Genomic DNA, 10,496 nt, shown 5'->3' with positions numbered 1-10,496 from the left:
CTGTTTTGATAACCTCTTAATGGTAAAAGTAGTTTTTCATGCAAACATGGGAGAAAATGTTTTCCTGCTTTCCTGCTTTTCTCTGTATTGTATCATATTAAATTGAAACTCTTTGGGTTCTGGACTGACAAAACAAGACATTTAAGGACCTTCAGACACTGGGATGAACTTTTGTTTTACTTCTTCTGACATTTTATAGACCAAACGATTAATCAAGAAAATGATCAGCAGATTAACCAATGATGAAAATAATAGTAAGTTGTCCTAATGTTGACATCTTGAGCCGCTCCTAAACCTGACCTGAGAGTCGACGAGGGTGCACCTCTGAAAGATCTCGTCACAAAATGTTTTAATCCTTCCTTTACACATGGGGTTACATCTTCTACCGCAGTCTCAAAGCAATCAAGATCAATATGAATTTTACTAACAGGCTGGAAAAAACTATAAATGCCCTTGTTGTTTATTTTTGCTCTAACCTCAACCATCATCACCCCCCCCCCCCGCCCCTTCTTCTCTCTGTCTGTCTGTCAGCTGAGCACAAGACAGAACCAGGATCATTATGTGTTGTGGTGACCGATCCGTGACCCCACAGTGCATTCTGCTGTGCCCTTCTGGGTGTGCCACAGTGGGGGTAGTTAAAGAGCTACCACAACCTCTGACATGTCTGGTGCAGTGTTTTGTTATATGCACAAAAGCGTGAGTACGTGTATTTTTGTGTCGTTGTGTGTACATGCCACACCTATAGGTTGTTACTTTTCTACATGATTGCAAAGCTCTGTGGATTAGCATGTGCCCGCTATAAAGGTACGTTGGGCAAAGGCTAAGGTGAACAGAGGGTGTGTGTGTGTGTGTGTGTGTGTATGTGAAGATTTCACACCAGTACTAAGTGGATTTGTTTAGACCACAGTGATTATGGAATTATCTGTGTGTAACACGTTGGTAAAGTGTGTGTGCAGTTCATGTTCTGTGTGTAAGTGTAAGTGTGAGCATCATCCTGTAGTGCTTAGCTCCCGGGGAGATCTGTGACCGAAGATCCTCAAGTTTAGAGTTCATTTTCAGTTCATAGAGAGGTTCAACTGGCGGTCAACGGGCCACTGATAGAGCGGCTTCATTCTCCCTCTCTCTCTGCTCTTAGTCTCTAATACCAACCCCCCACACACCCACCCACACACACTCTCCCTTTCTTTACATACAGCTCTCTATTTTACTGAAATTCTTCCCCTCTCTGTTTCTCTCAGCTGATCTTTTGCCTTCTGTTTGACCCTGGCTGTGAGGCAATCAGATGGCAAATTACAAAAACAAGACATTTGATTAAGTTTTAAGTTGTGTACTCTTTATTCTAACATTCATAATACTATCATAGTTTAGATCAAAACGAAAACGGAAAGAAAACAACTTTATTTTCTGTGATGATGAATATTTGTTTTAATGTGATATTTAATGGTGCATGTCATACATATGTTTTGAATATACATACGTATGTATATATTCATTTACATAAACATAATCAAACATATACATATATGGGAAATATGGATCTGCAAGAAGAAGCAAAGTGAAATATGTGCAGGTGTTAGTGCAGACAGTACTCCACTGCCTGTTGCATGAATAGTCCTCTTAAATTGAGCGTATATATCTTTATATGTTTCTCCTCTGATTTGCCCTTTTTTCACTACATAAGGCTCGTCACTGAAAGCCAAAGGTTTTGATTTGTTGGCTTGAATCAACTCTAATCCTTTTTTTTTTCAGGTCATTTATCCACATCATATAAATGAACCTGAAAGCTTTTGTTTTGGTGTTATGATTGGAATTTTGATGAGGACATACAGTCCTTTTCTGCTTGACTAGCGTGTGCCGTGAGCCTGATGACCGTTATGGCTGCAAAAATTTAATCAGAAACCCCTTTGTCTCTCATTACAGGAAAACGATGACCTATTTCAGCAGCTGACCTCAAACAAAGTGGTGCAGAGAGTGTTGGGACTCGATTTGAGAGCCTTATTTGTGGGCAGTGCCACGCAAAGTGGCCGACCTGACCTCACTGACAAGATTAAAACCAAATCAAATTCAAATGCTGTGAAACATTAAATTCCATTGAGTTGCATGCTGTCAAACACACTAATTATATTCTTTTTCACTTTGCATTGCATTGCATTATTAGTAGTAGCAGAAGTAATGTTATAAATCTAAGGCTGACTTTACCCTGAATAGCCCTGAAAAGTACCGGTCTTCATGTTTCTAACAAATATTGAGGTATTCTGTGTTTATACAATCTGTCTGGCAAATGCACTGTATAACTAATTACAATGACCGGCATTATTATTTCTTAGCAGCTGTTTCCTGTCTGACCTGACAGTTCGGCCAAATGCTACTAGCTAAGAACAAATCACAAAATGAAGCTACGGCTTTATTAAGGATTAAGTTCTAAAATATCTAAGATAAATTGTTCAATCACTTTAATTGACCAGATGTTTTAGCCTGTGTATCAAATACATTTATGAACTTCATTTGAAGATATAGCTTTTGGAGATTAAGTATCAATTTCCTGATGTTTTTTACGAGTCATCTGGTCTGTTTCTTTTTTTTGGACAGAATGATCTCGACTACGTTGCTCTTGGGTGACTTTTATCACCAGCTTTGTGTTTGAAGAGGAAACTCCCCAGTGGAAGAACAACTCAATAAGCAACTGCTACAGTAAGTACTAAAGTGAACTGTTGTTGTTTCGGCTTCACCAAATCACAGCCAATGTCACAGCGGGCTTTGCCATGATATACAGTCTATGTTTGCTTGCTGTGCTCACCCCTCCAGCCTTCACCCCCATGCCTGTCTGCTCTGATGTGGCCCGGCTTGTTAAGCCGGCCCATTGGCTTTGATCCAAGATGGATAATGCCAGATTGAAGGGGTTAGAGGCAGTGTAAGAGTTTACCACATGATACAGCCAGGACGTGACACAGTACAAAACAAACCAGTCACACGTTATTGGCTTAGTTAAGCAGAGACGCCTTGACTCTCAATATGTTGCATTATTGGTTTGAATATGAAGAGATAATACACAGTATAAGAGGCTTTACTGTTTATTCCCAACCATGATATATCCCATGAGAAACACAACATGCATATACTAGCTAATGTACAATATGTAATCATCATCTTTCAGCTGATAATGGTTTGATTTAGTTTTTTATCATTGTTTTATTTTTGCATAATTTGCTTATTCATAAACAACATTCACATAATACAAAACATCATTTTCTTTTTGTTTCTGCAAGTAGTTGATTTGTCTTTTTAGTTTTTCCCTTGGGCTTCATGACTGCTATGACTTGCTGATATTATAAATTCAGTTAGGATGCATATATTGTCATGATGTGTTTTCTGAACTATTGCCCAATGTTATGTTCTGTATAAGAAAATTCTAATAAAGTGCAATTAAAATAACTTCCCCATTTGAAACTAGGGAATTAAAGGCTTGATTCCAATAAAATACAAGTATGGTACATTTTAAACAATGGACAAGTTAGTGTGGAGTATAGGTTAAGGGGTTGATGGAATTAAAAAGAAATTCACTTCATGTCATTTAAATTTTGAGGATGAACTTTTCAAACAGCACACACATGCAAAACATTGAAGTAGTTTATCCATAGGGATATATGGGAAGCTATTACAATGAGTGACTCTATGCAAAGGCACCTTTTTGCATAGTTGGACCAAACTATGGGCTCAGCAATGGCACCTGGCGATGAAACCATCTTATCAGAACACAAGCTCTGCTGCCTCTGCTCTTTGGCTCCCACCGCGATATCGTATTGCTGAGTCTCACTTTGCATGAGAAATCGAAGTGCAATCCCGTTCTTTATGGCCGCTGCCTGCGACCTTTGTCAACCCAGCGAATTAACCTAGAGGCGTATCAGCCACGCTGGCCCTTTTCTCCCAGAGCCTGTCCTATTAACTGAGTGAGGAGCACGGTGCGGGTCACACTTAAGTAACCTTATCTTGTAATTGGGTTCAAGGTTAAGTGACCCTGGAGCACGGAGGTCCGGGGGTTAAGGTCACAATGTCAGGCAGAAGGGGGAGCTTTTAATCACTGATGGGGCTGGAAATCAAGGTCCGGGCTTCTGCTATCTGGCTAGGCCAGACCCGCCCACCCCCATCACCTCCAGCGTCATCCTCATCCCACATGAAGCTGTCTGTGTAGGCTGGAACAAGGTGGGGTTAAGGGGGTCGAATGGAGCAGTTGCCAGGCAACCAATATTCAAGCCAAGGTCTTGTAAGCTTTTAACCTTAGCACAAATCGATATAGATGGCAATTGGGCTAATATTCATCGAGCAGATGGGAAAATTAGGCGCAAGTCTGCCTGCTGGAGATAGAGTAGAGACGCGCTGTTGGTCTAACGGTCGCAGCATCACTCAGACTCCTCTAATTGAATGTATGCACAGTGAGGGAAAGGCTCTGAATACTGGGGAAAGGATGAAAGGGAAATAACTGCTTCTTATTAATGAAGCAACATCTCATCGGGCTGTGGCACTTCCTTCCTCTCCTGCGATATCCTTCTTCTTTTCATCATGCATACCACTTTCTCTGTCATCCCGTCACCTGTCCTTTTCTCATCTTCCTCTTTCCTTTTTTATTTCATTGCTTCTTTTTCTGAATCTCATCTTCCTTAAAGCGTTATTCCTTTTGTTGTGACATATCACATTGTGACATAAGCTGAACTGCAGCAGTCATCTTATGTTGTGTAAAACTAAAGGTTTTAGGTGTTGTAGTGGCAAAATGTTGCCAATGGTTGTCTGATTACCTGTGAATAAAAACATGATCCATAGTTTCATATTCAGATTTTCTTTTAAAACATCCAAACGACACATCAAAAAAGAGCAATCTTTACATTTTTCACAACTGCCCCCCCCCGTCCCCACCCATACTTCCCGCTCTCTCGCCCTCCCTGTCTTTTAGAGAGGGAGATGGATGACCACTAGTGGAGGGGTTCAGGCAGCATGACCCACAGACCTATCCATTGCCAAGGGCGAGGAAATAGCCCAGATTAAAGAGCTTGTAAATAATGGCCCATAAACATCTGCCTGTTAGCCCGGCCAATCCATCTCAGTCTCCCATCTGGTCCTCTCTTTCTCTCGCGCTCTCCCGCTTTTGATTTCCTCATTGCGAACGGTCCACAGGGCAAATGCATCATCAGACCAAAGTCAGTCATATTCCAACACAAACAAACACAGAGATTGACCCTCGGGTCGTGTACAGTTCAAATCCCCACCAGTCACTGCACCCATGACTCAACCCAAAGACAACAAAGGAATGCATTAGCTTTGTTTTCTTTCCTTGGGCTTCCTTCCATTTATTAGAGCCTCCGTGTATATTGCTTTGTTGGATTAGCATAAGGCACAAGTGAGTGCATGTATGTATTTATGTACAACTACAGTCATAAATTCCCCTAATTATTTTTAAATGATTACAATTGTTTTACAGTTCCCCCTCCTTAGTCAAACCTTCACCGGGGCTCTTGTTAGCACAGCCCCTCCCTAATTAGTGATGAGGCGTTGCTAATGGCGGGCTCTAAACATCTGCTCTGAGGACTGGTCACTTGCACTCCCTCAGATCTCCTGTGAATAGACCCCTGGCACCGGTATTAACCACCTCAGTCGTGGCCTGACTGCAGGTGGCAAATTAGACCCAACAAAGGGCCGACTGCAGACAGACTGAGGCTGAACTCTCGCCAACAAGCCTCATGTACGCTAAAAGCTTTGTCTTTTATGTCACAATAATTGATCAATTAAAAATCCTAAACTGTAGATTAATGGGAAGTATGTGTAATTAAAATGTACACACAAAGTAAAATGTATGTGTCTAGGCTGTCTTCATGTGTTCGCTCATATCTTATGCAGTTATGTGCTTACCTTGACAAAGCAGCTCTTGCAGGTGTTTGAAGGGAGTGCTTTAGTAGTAATTGTTACTTGCAACGCATGCAAAATTGAAAATGAGTGAAATGCAAGCTCAGAGAATCATCAAATAATGTATTGATCCCATTGCACTTCTTAATTGTAAAAGTAGCAATCTCATCCTTTTTGTAAAGCTCAGCAGACAGGGACCAGCAACATGTGACTTGGTGCTACATGTCATGTAGACCAAGCATTAACCCGTTATTATATATTTGGGAAAACGGATATCTGAGGGTAAATCAAGAGGTTAAAACAATACTTGGGCCTTTGTTGGTGGTTTTGTGTTGCTTCGAGATCGGAAATGTGATCCAGATAACCCAGATTTGCGAATTTTAAGGCTTCTCAAATGTCAAAACACTGCAGAGCGGTTTACAATACTATGAGACAGGATCTCATAACTCTGTAAAGTTATCCTATAACATTGGGGCTCTGACCAGCATTTAAACATATTGCATATTGAGTTAATAACACTTATAGAGGTATATAAACATATAAACAGTATCACTAACCAGATTACACTGAAGCCGTTTTCTCATATGAACTCTTGAAGCACACAACAAGAGATTGTCCGTGTCAGATGCCTTCTCACCTGCTAAAAATACTCTGTTTGGTTTAGGCAGTGGTGGCGCCTGGTTAGAGCGTGTAAGATGCAGAACTTGTCGCAAAACCACACGGTCACGTAGCCAGTTCGAAATTTCGTCATGAACAACCGAGTCTCTTGCCGTTCCAATGATTTGGGCGTTGGCCCTTTCCGACAGAAGTCTTGTTGTCTCTCCAGTCACACATTTACGTAGTTGTCTTTGTGTAAATGACCCCTCTTCTTCACTCTTGGATGTTTGTATTCTTCTGGCTTCATGCCAGTTGCATGGGAACGTCATTAACACGCCTGTCGCTCCATTCACACATTGGCTCAATCGGACTTTGTAGGATAAAGTCCGCTTAATGTCTGGTCTAACTGATCGGACATTTGCGTTCTCACATACGCCTCGGGGTAATGTCTAGATAAGTTCTGGGTTGCAGTGCATGTGTGAAAGGAATTTAAGTGTAGCTTACTATGGGAATGAGAGAATGTCATCAATAGTGGGGTAAATATAGGAATTCCTTTCATGATTTTGATACTCCAACATTGCCTTTTGCAAATAGAAAGTGGATCTACAGTAGTGACAGCCGAGAAATGTTTCTGCTAAAACACCGGCCTGTTTTGTGAAACATATTATTGAGAACTGGACTGAAATGATGCATTTTAGTTCCAAACAAAGTGCCACAAACACGCTTTTGCAAAGTAGTCTGTTCAGAGATGGCAGTCACTCATCATTCCACTCAGTGACACTCAATGTCACAATAGATAGCACACACTAGCTCCAACAAGAAGAAGAGGCAGGTAAGTAGATTTTCCAGGCAGCAACCAAAGCTTCATGATCTCGCGTCACTGAGAGGGACACTGGCCTTCACTTCTTAAATGAGCCCTCTAACCTCACACTGTCAAAATGAGTGATATACCATCTTAGCGCTGCATCTCACTCAAGGTAAGGTGTCCAATGATGGCACCTTATGTGTCTTGCTTTTATGCATCTCAAAATTGCACCATATCTTTCTCTAGATTGTTTTACTTTTTTTTTTTTATCATCTAATTTTTCATTCTGAAACCTTTTCCCTCAATATCACCATTCTCTCGCTTACCTTTTAAAGTCACGCATCAGCTTCAATTTATGAGCTGCCATTTTTGACCTAGTAAGTGACCCCACACCTTAAACACATTCCAATGGAGCCAACACATTTATTTGGCAGATAAATCATTGCTTACCAAATGCTGGTGTTGTGCAAGGTCAAAGTTGTGGAAGGGGATAAAAATGAAGACACAGAGATAGTGGGTCGAGTGCCAACATCAGTTACCTATGACTTGGTGCTTACACCCATTGTTTGCATGCATTTATCTAAATGAGGTGCAAGAGATGCAACCCTATCGCCAGACTAACCACAGAATGGTTAAGGTTAGGGAAAGATTGTGGATTTTAAATGTTAAATGCGTATCTGACGGGACATGAACTCCAGTCTTGGGAAAGTCAGATGTGCTACCAATCCATCCATCACCCCAACCTCCACACCCTTACTTTCCGAGTGACCACACATTACGTCTAGCTTCGGTACTGAACATTGGCATTGGACGTAGACCGTGAGGTGTGTATTTGTCCAATATGGACATAATTTGTAGGATATTGTGGGGGGACAGTTATCTAGTCTATCATAGGGCTGACACATAACGACAGACTAATTACCGTGGAAAGTAATTTACCTAAGTTGCATGTCTTTATCTGGCCTTCTAAAGTTTATATTATGCCTCCAGTCCTGGTGGCCTTCGGGTTTAAGATGCTGGTTTAAGATCTTTCTCAACTGTGAATGAACTAGTTGAAAGTTGTCACAATCAGATCTAAAAACTTGTCCACAACATTTCCCTCTGATGTTATTTTGGAAGGACTTAGTCACCTTGTCATGAACACATTGCTGCTCATGATGTTGACTGGTTGCATAATTATTACGCAATTCATTTTTTTCATTCTTGCTTTGTTGCGTGGTGTGGCTACGTAAACTTATTCTGACACTCAAATAAATATTCATGTTCCACATAATGACAAAAGTGTAAAAGCACACCAGAACTTCACATACTGTATAGCTGGACACACCAGAGCATTTGCACCTGGGTGATATCTGAGATACAATGTATGTTTAATTGTTAATATCTCTACATATCCACAGATCAAATACCACAAGGATGAATCAAATTAAATGTGCAGCCACCTCATCTAATTCTTCATGGGTGGCAGTTTAAGAGGGGATCACCAGGGGATGCTAATTTGATTTGTCTGACCAATCATCCAATAGGGCGGCTTATCCGTGACCTCTGAAACTGTGAGTTTTCCAGTTGGCTGATCAGGGCCAGAACCTTCACTTGACCCCCCTCAGCCTGTATGGTAATGTCATTTTGCAAGGGGAGGGGCACTGATCAGCGAAAAAGATGTTGAGTGCAGCATGAGCTCAAGGCCAGTAGCCTCTTTGCATCTTATCATGTCAAAAATATAATTTATGTTCATGAAAAAAACTAGCATTAGAAACCTGACGAAAGCCTTTTACGGTATATAATTAAAAGTATATATGTGCTTCACAAAGTGCAACTTTACAATAGCTGTGACAACGTAGGTGCATGTGTTCACACACCTCCCACAAGTGTCTACGAGATACGGTTCACGAGTTATCAAAGAGGGCATTGTTTATGTATAGGCGGGAGGGCTAACCCCCACACCAATAAAAAAGGAACTCTTAGTCATGTTATCATTTAAGATGATGACGGCATTTACTTTAACATAGGCGCTGATATTAGTACCTTTAATGATCTGCTGTGCTGATTTCGTTCTTGCATTCACTCAGTGGTGGAAGAAGTAGGCCTACTCAGATTTAGCTTTAAATCCAGTTGTAACAAAAGTAACTAGTAACTAAAGCTTTAAAATATATGTAGTGGATCAAAAAGTACAATATTTCCCTCTGAAATGTAGTGGAGCAGAAGTATCAAGTACCATAAAATGAAACTACTCAAGTATCTTAGTACCTTAAAATTATAAGTACAGTACTTGAGTAAATGCACTTAGCTACTTTCCACCATTGCATATACCGTAGTCTATCTATCAAACTATCTAACAAAAGGCATACACATGCAAACGTGTTAGAGGATGTGGATAATCCCATGCCAGGTATTGTCGATAATAGCAGGTAGACAGTAAAAGGGATTTCCTGGTCAGACTCCAAAGCCCTGTGAAAGCATGCAGGCTTTGCATGGAAGTGCTGCGATCAGAGCACTGGAGCTCAATTAGCTACTGTTGTGGGTATGGGCTGAGAGCGAGCACAGGTCCAAATCCTCTCTCGCAGGCCCAGCTGGGGGGATTAAGAATGGTTCCTGTCCCGTGGCTGACCTCTTCAAAGCCTGCGCAGATGTCCTGATCCCCCTCCACACACCCACCGATCACCAACACACACTCAAATACCTCCTCTCCTCGAACCCTCTCTTGACCCCACAACCAAAACAAAGCACTCAGGTGACATTTCTTATCACAAGAGCACTCACCCGCTCTTTGAATTGGTATCTCTGGTATCTCATCTCCTCTGCAGAACATCTTTCTTTCTCTTTCTTGGTCCTTCTATCTTCCCTCTGGCCCTGAGAGGGCTCCCTCCTGTATCGGCTATCATTTGACACCGAGCATGGTCAGATTTCTGAATGACCTTAGCATGGAAATTAGCCTGTCACTACTCAGCCGCCCTTTGGTTGTAGTGGGTTTTCAAATAAGAAACCAAGGTCAAGAGGCACCGGCAACGACACTGAGCGTGAGATTTTGAATGACACATCTAAATCAAAATAGGAAATAAACACTTTATATGGAGATTGCTAAGAGGTCCTCTGAGGTTGGTGGTGGTCCTTTAAGGTTGTGACCCTTTTTTAGGGCTATAAGTCATGTCTTGGTCAAAGTAATGGCCACCCAATTGGAGCTTCATTTAAGGCTAAGAGGGGC

This window comes from Cottoperca gobio, chromosome 16, assembly GCF_900634415.1.
Source record: "Cottoperca gobio chromosome 16, fCotGob3.1, whole genome shotgun sequence".
NCBI classification, from domain to species: Eukaryota; Metazoa; Chordata; class Actinopteri; order Perciformes; family Bovichtidae; genus Cottoperca; species Cottoperca gobio.
Note: the sequence above shows the minus strand (reverse complement) of the source record.